Raw genomic sequence first — 12,287 nt, forward strand, 5'->3', positions numbered from 1 at the left:
TATGTAATATCACAGCTAAGTAGGATTGAAGAGGAGTTATCAAATTTTTCACTAGATATGGACTAACATGGAGATACAATCAGATCAATGGTCAAACTTTACATCAAATTTATTCAAGGAAGTTATGGACAGTTTAGGAATAAAACAATTCAAACCTACTGCTTACCATCCAGAGTTGCAGGGAGCACTAGAAAGGTGACATCAGACATTAAAAACCACATTGAGGGCTTATTGTCAAGACTATCCAGATGATTGGGATAAAGGAATTTCGTTGATGCTTTTTGGAATCGGAGATGTACCAAATGAATTGAGTCCATTTGAATTAGCTTTGGGAATTAAGTGAGGCCCACTAAAGTTGATTAAGGAGAAAGTGTTAAGTCAAAATTCAGAGACTACATATTTGGATTGTGTATCAAATTTTATGGAACAATTAAACAGAGCGAGGGGTTTGGCTCAACAGCACTGAAAAGTATCACAGCATACAATGAAACAGGAAGAAGACAAGAAACCAAAGACTTACAATTTTGCTCTTACTGTTACTTCCAGTGATAGGTGAGCCTTTAAAAGCAAGGTTTAGTGGACCTTATTAAGTCGAAAGGAAATTGAGCGAGGTGAACTATTTGATAAGGACTCTAGTCAGAAAGAAATCTCACAGTGCATGTCATGTGAATATGTTCAAAAGGTATTTTGACTGGGAAGGAAAGTCAAAGGAGACTGTGTTATTGATTATAAGACAGAGGGAAGAACCAAATTCAGAGGATTCTGAATTGTACATTCCTCAAATTAAATTGGACAATGAGAAAGTTAGCAAAAATTGGCATAAAGTATTGAACTACCTTCTAGAGGAAAATCGAAATGACCAGAAAGAATTATTACTATCACATGGGGAGATATGTGAAAATTAGCTGGTAAGTACTAACCTAATTATGCATGTAGAAATAGGAGATGCTGTTCCAATTATAAGCCTCCTTTTAAGCATAGCCCTCTAAAGTTGGCACAGGTTCAAAAGGAGATTGAATGCATATTCCAGGATGACATAATTGAAGTGAATTACAGTGACTGGAGCTCACCCATTGTAATAGTGCCAAAACTAGATGGTACCCAATGGCTATGTGTGGACTATCACAAAGTCAATGAAGTTACAAAGACTGATGCATATCTGATTCTGCATTTGGAAGACTGAATTGAAAAGGTGGGACAAGCAATTTATATCTCTAAGTTGGACTTGCTCAGAAGATACTGGCAGGTTCCTTTGTCAAAAAGTGCAAAGGCAATTTTGGCTTTCATAACGTCGAATGGACCATATCAGTTTAAAAGTCATGCCATTTGCTATGAAAAATGCACCAGCTACATTTCAGAGACTAACCAATAAGGTCATTGCCGGACTGCCCAATTGTGTCATAAAGATAGGTGACCAGGTGATTATTAGTCACACATGGAAGGAACTTTTGCAATATTTATCAGACTTGTTGTTAAATCTGGCTAAAATTGAATTTGCCAAAGCCCAAGTCACCTTCCTGGGCCATGTTAGTGGACATGGACAAATGGCTCCACAGATGGCAAAAACAAAAGTAATTGGACAGTTTCCCATCCCATCAACAAAACAGCAGTTCTGGGATTCCTGGGATGAAGTAGATGCCATTAAGAATTCAGACCAGATTTTAGCAGTGTGGTGTGCTCCACTCAGAGTTGCTAAAGAAAGGCAAGAAGTTTCAGCAGACAGCAAACTGTCAGAAGGCATTTGACAGCCTGAAAGCTGTGTTAACCACTGCCCCAGTGTTAGCCACACCTAATTATGCAAAGCCATTCAAGGTGGCTATCGATGCAAGTGATGCGGATGTCATTGCTGTGCTCTTGCAGGAAAACGGTAAGATAGAAAGACCTATCAGGTATTTCGCCAGGAAATTCATCAGTAAATACATTCAATTGTTGAGAAGGAGACTTTGAGCTTGGTGTTGGCATTATAACATTTCAATTTTTATGTTACCTGTAACATATCTGAGCCAATCATGTACACTGACCGTAACCCATTGAAGTTTGTGGAGAAATTTAAGGACAAAAATGTCAGACTGTATACATAGAGCTTGTTGTTACAGTCACTCAATTTGTAAATTGTGCACGTGGCAGGTCGAGAAAACTTGATTACCGATACTTTGCCGAGACTTGAATGAGAATCGGAAACGTTCGGTGGCAAGAGTAAAACAGACAAACAGAATGTAGTAGTGCATATTTGCATGTTTAATATCAATGTAACGTATATGTGTGGTGTAGAGTACTAACAGTTTAAGATTAAGGGGTTTTAAAATGAAGCCATCTTTGGATATTGATGGTTCATTTCCTTTACAAAGGGGAAGGTGTGACGATGCTGCTCCTTTAACGACACATCTGGATAGTAGTAACAGGATAGGTCAGAGTCAGCATGGATTCAGAATTCGATAGATTCGGGATCAGTTCCTGTGGATTGGAGGGTGGCTGATGTTGTACCACTTTTTAAGAAAGGTCGGAGAGAGAAAGCAGAAAATTATAGACCAGTTACTCTGACCTCAGTAGTGGGAAAGATGCTGGAATCTATTATAAAGGATGAAATTACGACACATCTGGATAGTAGTAACAGGATAGGTCAGAGTCAGCATGGATTTATGAAGGGGAAATCATGCTTGACTAATCTTCTGGAATTTTTTGAGGATATAACTCTGAAGATGGACGAGGGAGATCCAGTAGATGTAGTGTACCTGGACTTTCAGAAAGCTTTTGATAAAGTCCCACATAGGAGGTTAGTGAGCAAAATTTGGGCGCATGGTATTGGGGGCAAAGTACTAACTTGGATTGAAAGTTGGTTGGCTGACGGGAAGTGTAGTGATAAACGACTCCATTTCGGAATGGCAGGCAGTGACCAGTGGGGTACCGCAGGGATCAGTGCTGGGACCGCAGCTTTTTACAATATATATTAATGATATAGAAGATGGTATTAGTAATAACATTAGCAAACTTGCTGATGATACTAAGCTGGGTGGCAGGGTGAAATGTGAGGAGGATGTTAGGAGATTGCAGGGTGACCGGGACAGGTTAGGTGAGTGGTCAAATGCATGGTAGATGCAGTTTAATGTTGATAAATGTATGGTTATCCACTTTGGTGGCAAGTACAGGAAGGCAGATTACTACCTAAATGGAATCAATTTAGCTAAAGGGGCAGTACAAAAAGATCTGGGTGTTCTTGTACACCAGTCAATGAAGGTAAGCATGCCTGTACAGCAGGTAGTGAAGAAGGCTAATAGCACACTGGCCTTCATAACAAGAGGGATTGAGTATAGAAGCAAAGAGGTTCTTCTGCAGCTGTACAGGGCCCTGGTGAGACCACACCTGGAGTACTGTGTGCAGTTCTGGTCTCCAAATTTGAGGAAAGACATTCTGGCTATTGAGGGAGTGCAGCGTAGGTTCACGAAGTCAATCCCTGGAATGACGGGACTACCTTCTGAAAGAGAGTGATGGCTGTGTGGAATGCTCTGCCCCAGAGGGCAGTGGAGGCCCAGTCACTGGATTCATTTAAGAAAGAGTTGGATAGAGCTCTCAAGGATAGTGGAATCAAGGGTTATGAAGATAAGGCAGGAACAGGATACTGATGATCAGCCATGAACATATTGAATGGTGGTGCAGGCTCGAAGGGCAGAATGGCCTACTCCTGCGTCTATTGTCGATAACAAGGTCATGCTGTCCTTGGTCTGTTTTTCAGAGAGGTCGTAAAAGACACAGACTCCAAAAAGTCTAAGTTGAAGGGTTTTAAGGCCAATTTGATTATAAATAACAGATACTGCCTCAGGCAGAAGGCTTTCAAGTTAAGAAAACACTTGTACAGTGAAAGCAGTGTGCCCTGTTCTCCTAGTTCAGCTCTTCTCTGGTTTGGTTTTTGGCAGTAGTGATTTGAAGCTACTGAACCTAAAGCAGGTCAATGATGGTCTCTCTCAGACATCTCTCCTGTAAGACCCTGTGTTCGATTTTACCTTTTGTGCCAAGAGGTGTTTGTAAGGATGGTTGCAAGTATGGAATAGCATCATTAAGGTGGGATGATCTGTTGGGTTTTCGGATAGGTTACGTTATTCGGTTAGATTAGATTACTTAGTATGGAAACAGGCCCTTCGGCCTAACAAGTCCACACCGACCCGCCGAAGCACGACCCACCCAGACCCATTCCCCTACACCTAACACTACGGGCAATTTAGCATGTCCAATTCACCTAACCTGCACATTTTTGGACTGTGGGAGGAAACCAGAGCACCCGGAGGAAACCCACGCAGACACGGGGAGAATGTGCAAACTCCACACCGTCAGTCACCTGAGGCGGGAATTGAACCCGGGTCTCTGGCGCTGTTCTCTTTTGTTTGTGTTCCATTCTGTAATGTTATAAATAAATTGTTTTGTTTAAAACTACGTGGTTTGGCCAATTGCATCCCTCTTGGAATATCCACGTTACACCTGCTTAAAACAACTAGTTACTTTCTTGAAAAGTTTTGAGGGTGTCTGGCCTGGTCCAAAAAATTCCCATTAGCCAATTCTCTATCCACACCAAAACACTACAGTACTATAACACCATAGGTTCTTATCTTATGACTTAGTCTTTTGTTAATCTATTGAAAAACATATAGATTTTCATAGATTAATTGAGACCTCCATGGTCATGAGAGGGAAAATGAAAGTTTTACTATCTGGACTAGTGGAGGAGAAATCTCCAGAAAATTATAGTCTACTTATGAATGGTTCCCACAGAAGCAAGTTCTGGAAAATTGATGAATATCATGAGAGAATTTGTCAGGGAAGAAAGAAGTAAACCTAAATGTTACAATCCACATCAGAAAACTCATTGACTCTCAAGCCCAACCACTCCTGGGGACTCCACAGACGTTAATGAATTAACACAAAGTATGCAGTTCTCAATTTACCTATGTAATGGATTCAGGTTAACACAAAGCACTGACCAGTTACAGAGCAGCTTCAACCAAGAACTCAGACTTACCAAGAATTGTTTATTCCAAATAAATAAATTCAAGCCACAGATAAACAAAACTATGAACTATCAACATATAACTCACCCAGCTGAAACTCTAACCCAATTTGAAACCCCTACAGACAGTCAAACAAAAACATTGTTATGGGTGGAGACAAAAACAAACTGGGGAAACGTACTTCAATATCACCACACCAGAGGGCTCAATGGGATTTTTAGAATCATAGAACTCGTACAGTTTGGAAAAAGAGGCCATTCAGCCCACAGAATCCACACCAACCCTCTGAAAAGCATCCCAGCCAGACCCGGCCCCAACCCTATTCCCATAACCCTGCATTTATCACAGCTAATCCACTAAGACTGCACATCCCTGGACACTATGGACAATTTAACAAAGCTATTCCACCTAAACTACACTTCTTTTGAGCTTTGACAGGAAACTTGGGCACCTAGAGGAAACCCACACAGATACAGGGAGAATTTGCAAACTCACCACAGACACCTCACGCTGGAATCAAACCTGGGTGCCTGGCGCTGACAGACAGTAGTGCTATGTACTGATGCACCATGCCACCTTGTTTCCCAAGACCACATGTTCTGCAATCTCCTTTCTCCCGTTTCTTTCACAATCTTCTTACAGGGCAATTGGTACACTAATGACAAAATCTCTTAGCTCATGGTTAAAGGTAATAGCTTACAGCAACGGATGGGAAAAAAATCACTGGTTTGCTCCAGGTACTTTTATTGCAAAGAAGTAGAGACAGAACCATCTTTTTCAGCAGTCCAGAAGTTTCACGTTCTATTGTAAACACACATTGATCACCTACCCAGGAGCCAATCAGAAAGCTGCCATCAGGTTAATTGCCCCAACATTCTCAAGTGGTCACATTTGAACAAACCAATCAGCAGCTATGGTAAAATGTCATTCTGGCACCATGATGCCTTATCTTTCTTTCCCCACTACTTGAACAAAACTGTCAATGAATTCCAGAAACCTATTTTCAAAAACTTAACAAGTGTTTCCATGATCTTTAGAAAAATAGCTCTTTTTCCATTTTTGTCCACAATCAAACTAAAGGAAAATAGAAAGATATGATTTTTACAACGTTAGTAGAGATAATTCATACCGATGGGAGACCGACAGCCCTTGACTGGAAGGCCACGTTTGACCAAGTGAGGCATCAAGGAGCCCCAGTACTTTGCATCAGTATTTACTGTGGAAAAGGGTATGGAAGATATAGACTGTAGGGAAATAGATGGTGACACCTTGCAAAATGTCCAAATTACAGAGGAGGAAGTGCTGGTTGTCTTGAAACGCATAAAGGTGGATAAATCCCCAGGACCTGATCAGGTGTGCCCTAGAACACCATGGGAAGCGAAAGAAGTGATTGCTGGGCCTCTTGCTGAGATATTTGTATCATCGATAGTCTCAGGTGAGGTGCCGGAAGACTGGAAAAGTTGGCTAACGTGGTGCCACTGTTTAAGAAGGGTGGTAAGGACAAGCCAGGGAACTATAGGCCAGTGAGTCTGACATCTGTGGTGGGCAAGTTTTGGAAGGAATCCGGAGGGACAGGATGCACATGTCTTTGGAAAGGCAAGGACTGATTAGGGATAGTCAGCATGGCTTTGTGCTTGGGAAATCATGTCACAAACTTGATTTGAGTTCTTTGAAGAAGTAACAAAGAGGATTGATGAGGGCAGAGCAGATGTGATCTATATGGACTTCAGCAAGGCGTTCGACAAGGTTCCCCATGGGAGACTGATTAGCAAGGTTAGATTTCACAGAAGGTACTTGGATGCTGCCTGAACTGCTGTGCTCTTCCAGCACCAGTAATCCAGAAATAGATTTCACAGAATACAGGGAGAACTAGCCATTTGGATATAGAACTGGCTCAAAGGTAGACGACAGAGGGTGGTGGTGGAGGGTTGTTTTCAGACTGGAGGCCTGTGACCAGTGTAGTGCCACAAGGATCGGTGCTGGGTCCTCTACTTTTTGTCATTTACATAAATGATTTGGATGCAAGCATAAGAGGTACAGTTAGTAAGTTTGCAGATGACACCAAAATTGGAGGTGTAGTGGACAGCGAAGATGGTTACCTCAGATTACAACAGGATCTTGACCAGATGGGCCAATGAGCAAAGAAGTGACAGATGGAGTTTAATTCAGATAAATGCGAGGTGCTGCATTTTGGGAAAGCAAATCTTAGCAGGATTTATACACTTAATGGTAAGGTCCTAGGGAGTATTGCTGAACAAAGTGACCTTGGAGTACAGGTTCATAGTTCCTTGAAAGTGGAGTCGCAGGTAGATAGGATAGTGAAGAAGGCGTTTGCTATGCTTTCTTTTATTGTTCAGAGTATTGAGTATAGGAGTTGGGAGAACAGGACATTGGTGAGGCCACTCTTGAAATATTGCATGCAATTCTGGTCTCGTTCCTATCGGAAAGATGTTGTGAAACTTGAAAGGATTCAGAAAAGATTTACAAGGATGTTGCCAGTGTTGGAGGATTTGAGCTGTAGGGAGAGGCTAAACAGGCTGGGGCTGTTTTCCCTGGAGCATCGGAGGCTGAGGGGTGACCTTACAGAGGTTTACAAAATCACGAGGGGCATGCATAGGATAAATAGGCAAAGTCTTTTCCCTGGGATCGGGGAGTCCAGAACTAGAGGGCACAGGTTTAGGGTGAGAGGGGAAGATATAAAAGAGACCTAAGGGGCAACTTTTTCACACAGTGGGTGGTACGGGTATGGAATGAGCTGCCAGAGGAAGTGGTGGAGACTGGTACAATTGCAACATTTAAGAGGCATTTGGATGGGTATATGAATAGGAAGGATTTGAAGGGATATGGGCTGGGTGCTGGCAGGTGGGACTAGATTGGGTTGGGATATCTGGTCGGCATGGATGGGTTGGACCGAAGTATCTGTTTCCATGCTGTACATCTCTATGACTCTATAACTATGAAACTGAAATCAATGGGAATCATGGGAAAACAGTGTACTGGTTGAAATCGTATCTGGCATATAGGAAGATGGTTGTGGTTGCTGGAGTTGTAGAGTCAGAGTTGTAGGCACTGTATACAGCACTGTAACAGTGTCTTCGGTCCAATTTGTCCATGCCGATCAGATATCCTAAATTAATCTTGTCCCATTTGCCAACATTTGGCCCATATCCTCTTCCTATTCACGTACCTATCTCGATGCCTTTTCAATGTTCTAATTAGGGTGATGTTCTAATTAGACCAGACTCCACCATTTTCTCTGGCAATTCATTCCATACATATCCCACCCTCTGCATGAAAATGTTGCCTCTTAGGTCCCTTTTAAATCTTTCCACTCTCACCTTCAACCTATGCCCTCTAGTTTTGGGCTCTCCTATCCTGGGGAAAAGACCTTGAATGTTCACCCTATCCATGACTCTCATGATTTTGATGCTCCAGGGAAAATAGCCCCAGCCTATTCAGCCTCTCTCAGTAGCTTAAACCCTCCAACCCTGTAAAGAAAAATCGACGTTTCGGGCAAAAGTCCATCATCAGGAATAGAGGCAGAGTGCCTGAAGGGTGGAGAGATAATCTCTCCACCCTGAAGGCACTCTGCCTCTATTCCTGATGAAGGACTTTTGCCCAAAACGTTGATTTTCCTGCTCCTCGGATGCTGCCTGAACTGCTGTGCTTTTCCAGCACCACTCTAATCGAGAATCTGGTTTCCAGCATCTGCAGTCATTGTTTTTAGCTAACATCCCTGTAAACCCTTCCTGACCCCTTTCAAGTTTAACAATATCTTTCCTATAGCAGGCAGACCAGAACTGAATGCAGTATTTCAAAAGTGGCTTGACCAATGTCTTGTACAGCCACACACGATCTCCCAACTCCTATACTCAATGCACTGACCAATAAAGGAAACTGTAGCAAATGCCTTCTTCACTATCCTGTCTACCTGCAACTCCACTTTCAAGAAACTATGAACCTGTACACCAAGGTATCTTTGTTCAGCAACACACCCCAGGTCTTTATCATTAAGTGTATTAGTCCTGGCCTGGATTTGCCTTTCCAAAAAACAACAACTCTCATTTATTTCTTCAGCTCTTCTTCAAGGCCCAAACATCTTCAGCTGCTTTATTAGCAACATTATAAAGTCATAGATATGTACAGCATGGAAACAGATACTTCAGTCCAACCTGTCCATGCCGACCAGATATCCCAGCACCCGGCTCATATCCCTCCAAACCCTTCCTATTCATATACCCATCCAAATGCCTCTTAAATATTGCAATTGTACCAGTCTCCACCACTTCCTCTGGCAGCTCATTCCATACACGTACCACCCTCTGCGTGAAAACGTTGCCCCTTAGGTCTCTTGTTCAGCCCATTTGCAATTCCTCAGATAATGAAACAGTCCACATCCAAATGCATCAAGACCTGGACAATATCCAGGATTGGGCTGAAAATGCCAGGCACATGAATAGCACGCGCATCACACAAATGCCAAGCAATGACCATCTTCAACAAGAGACAGTCCAACTACTGCCCTTTGTCATTGAATCACTTTACCATTACTGAATCCTCCAGTGTCAACATCCTGGGGGTTACCATTAACCAGAAACTCAACTAGGCTTGGCACTATCAATAACGTAGCACAAGAGCAATTCACAGTCTAGGAATACTGCAAAAAACTCACTTCCTGACACTTCAGAGTCTGTCCATCATCTACAACGCACAAGTTAAGAATCTGATGGCATACTCCCCATTTGCTTAGATAAGTGCAGATCCAACAACACTCAAGAAGCTCGACACCCCCAGGACAATGTAGTCCACTTGATTGGCACTACATTCACAAATAACCACCCATTTCACCATGATCCTTAAGAGCAGCATTCTATCCAATCTACAAGCAGCACTGCAGAAATTCACCAAAACTCCTTGTACAGCACCTTCCAAACCCACGACCACCTCCGTCTAGAAGGGCAAGCAGCAGATACATGAGAACACCATCCTTAGAAATATATCACTGTTCCTCCATAGTCTCTGGGTTAAAATTGTGGAATACCTATCTTAACTGCAATGGGCCGATTACAACATGTGCAGCAGTTTAAGGTGGCAGCTCACCACCATCTTCTCAAGGACAATGATGGACAGACAATCCAGCAACACCCATGTCCCATGAGAGAATAAAAAGAATAGCGTTTTGTTTAAATCTTTCATATACAGTGAAGGTTATTTTGTTTAAAAGGTCATCTTGGATATGGCTCTATTGATAAAAATTAGGGGCTGAGACTTTTTTTTTTAAAACCATGTTAATCACCCCAAACTCTATCATAATGTAGAAAACATAACTTGGACTGGGGAGATTCTAAAAGCAGAACAAACATTATTGCGAAGTCAAAAATAGGCTGACAACCATATAGAATGGTGAGCCACAATACTGGAGGCAAAAACAAAATCTGGAATTGCTTCAGACCCATATTGGGAAAGTGGCAGCTGCTTCCAAATGCATGAATATAGATGGGTTAAATTGTATTATGCTCTTGTAGTGCCAACATAAGTAAAAATATAGAGAAAGAATCATTGGCTACACGTTCAGACAGCAGCAGTATTTTGAAAATTCATGCAGTGTGTACTTAACCTCACCAGCAGCACAGGACAAAAATAAAAGCAAACAAATTTCCTTATTTAACAAAAGAAGAAAATCGCTGGAAAAAGTTAGGTCTGTCAGCATCTGTGAAGAGACATTCATTAACATTTAAAGTCCAGTGACTGTTTTTCAGACCTGATAACATCTAGGAAACACTGGTATTCAGATTGTCGACTGGGGTAGGCAGTGGGCTGATGACAGAGTCCAGAGACAGGGACAAAGAGATTGATGATGATACCAAGTCAAATAGTGAAGAAAAGCTAGATAGCTGATAATGGGAACTATGAATGGGTAAAAATAAGTTGATGGTGCTAGAGGACCTGGGGTATCGGGGTGGCGCTACCTTAACAGACGGTGTTAAGGCACTAAAACGTTTGGATTTGATATGGAGTCCTGAATGCTGCAAAGTTTCCAAGCAGAAAATAAGATGCTATTCATCCAACTTTCACTGAGCTTTGCTGGAGGCTGCAGGCCTATGACAGAAATGTTGACATTCTAATAAATCTAATGTAGTTACGCAGAATAAAGTTTTCACCGCACTATAAATAAACACGTTTGCTGCACCAATGTACATCATATTATTTTCTTCACATCAGCCAACACAAGCAAACTACTTGCTTTGTTGCCAACAGAACCAGACTCTCAGGTGTTTTTCACCATCAACAGTCCCTAGCAGATGAAGATGACTCACCTTCACTCTCAGAGTAAGTCCATCAAGTGGTTGTACAGCGCAATGTGGCTTCTGCAGATTCTGCCACATCTGGTATCAAAACGTGGTTGTGGGAAGGGTGTGGCAGAGCACTCCTTACACTGTTTTCACCTGGCTTCCTTTTTTTCACCAGCAGTAAGTCTTGATGTGCTTGTTGCCTTCCTAGATACAACTCCTTCACCATTGACAGTCTTGGGCCAGTGATTCCCAGGGGATGGTGGCAATGTTGTACTTCATCAGTGAGGCCTTTGGGGTACCACCGAAGTGCTTCCTCTGTCCACCTGAGGATTGCCTGCCACTTTGGAGCTGGAAGTAGAGCACCTGCTTGAGGGTCTTGTCTTGGTCATGTGGAACATGTGACCAGTTCATTGCGGCCGATCAAGGGTGGTCAGTGCCTCAATGCTGGGGATATTGGCCTGGTCGAGGACACTCTCTCTGGTGAGGTCTGTCTCACCAGCAGATTCACAGAGTCTTGCACAGTCACAGTGTTGGTGGTGCTACTCCAGTACTAGTTTGTTATATACAAGGTGAAAGTGAGGACTACAGATGCTGGAGATTAGAATCAGGAGTGTGGTGCTGGAAAAGTACAGCAGGTCAGGCAGCATCCGAGAAGGAGGATTGACATTTTAGGCAAAAGCCTTTCATTGGGACTGGCATTCCTAATGAAGGGCTTTTGCCCAAAACGTTGATTCTCCTGCTCCTTGGATGCTGCCTGATCTGATGTGCTTTTCCAGCACCACACTCTCGTGTCTGTTATATACATCTTATCCACGTCTCAGATGCATATAGGAGGGCAGAAACCACCACAACTTTGGATACAATGAGTTTGGTGTTAGATCTGATGTCTCTGTCCTCAAACACCCTTTTTCTCAGGTGGCCTAAGGCTGTGCGAGCACACCAGAGGCCGTGATGGACCACTTCATCGTTATCTGCTTTGGTCAACAGGACACTTGAG

General features: G+C 42.6%; 1 protein-coding gene across 1 annotated transcript in view; it reads right to left on the minus strand.

Annotated features, from left to right (window-relative positions):
• The window catches only part of LOC122539566 (ARF like GTPase 9), a 51,913-nt gene that overhangs the window by 38,530 nt on the left and 1,096 nt on the right, over window positions 1-12,287 (minus strand). The gene's annotated exons all lie outside the window — the stretch shown is intronic.

Source organism: Chiloscyllium plagiosum, unplaced genomic scaffold (genome assembly GCF_037043375.1).
Source record: "Chiloscyllium plagiosum isolate Xiang-an unplaced genomic scaffold, Cpla_swu_hap1 HiC_scaffold_36, whole genome shotgun sequence".
In the NCBI taxonomy this organism is placed as follows: domain Eukaryota; kingdom Metazoa; phylum Chordata; class Chondrichthyes; order Orectolobiformes; family Hemiscylliidae; genus Chiloscyllium; species Chiloscyllium plagiosum.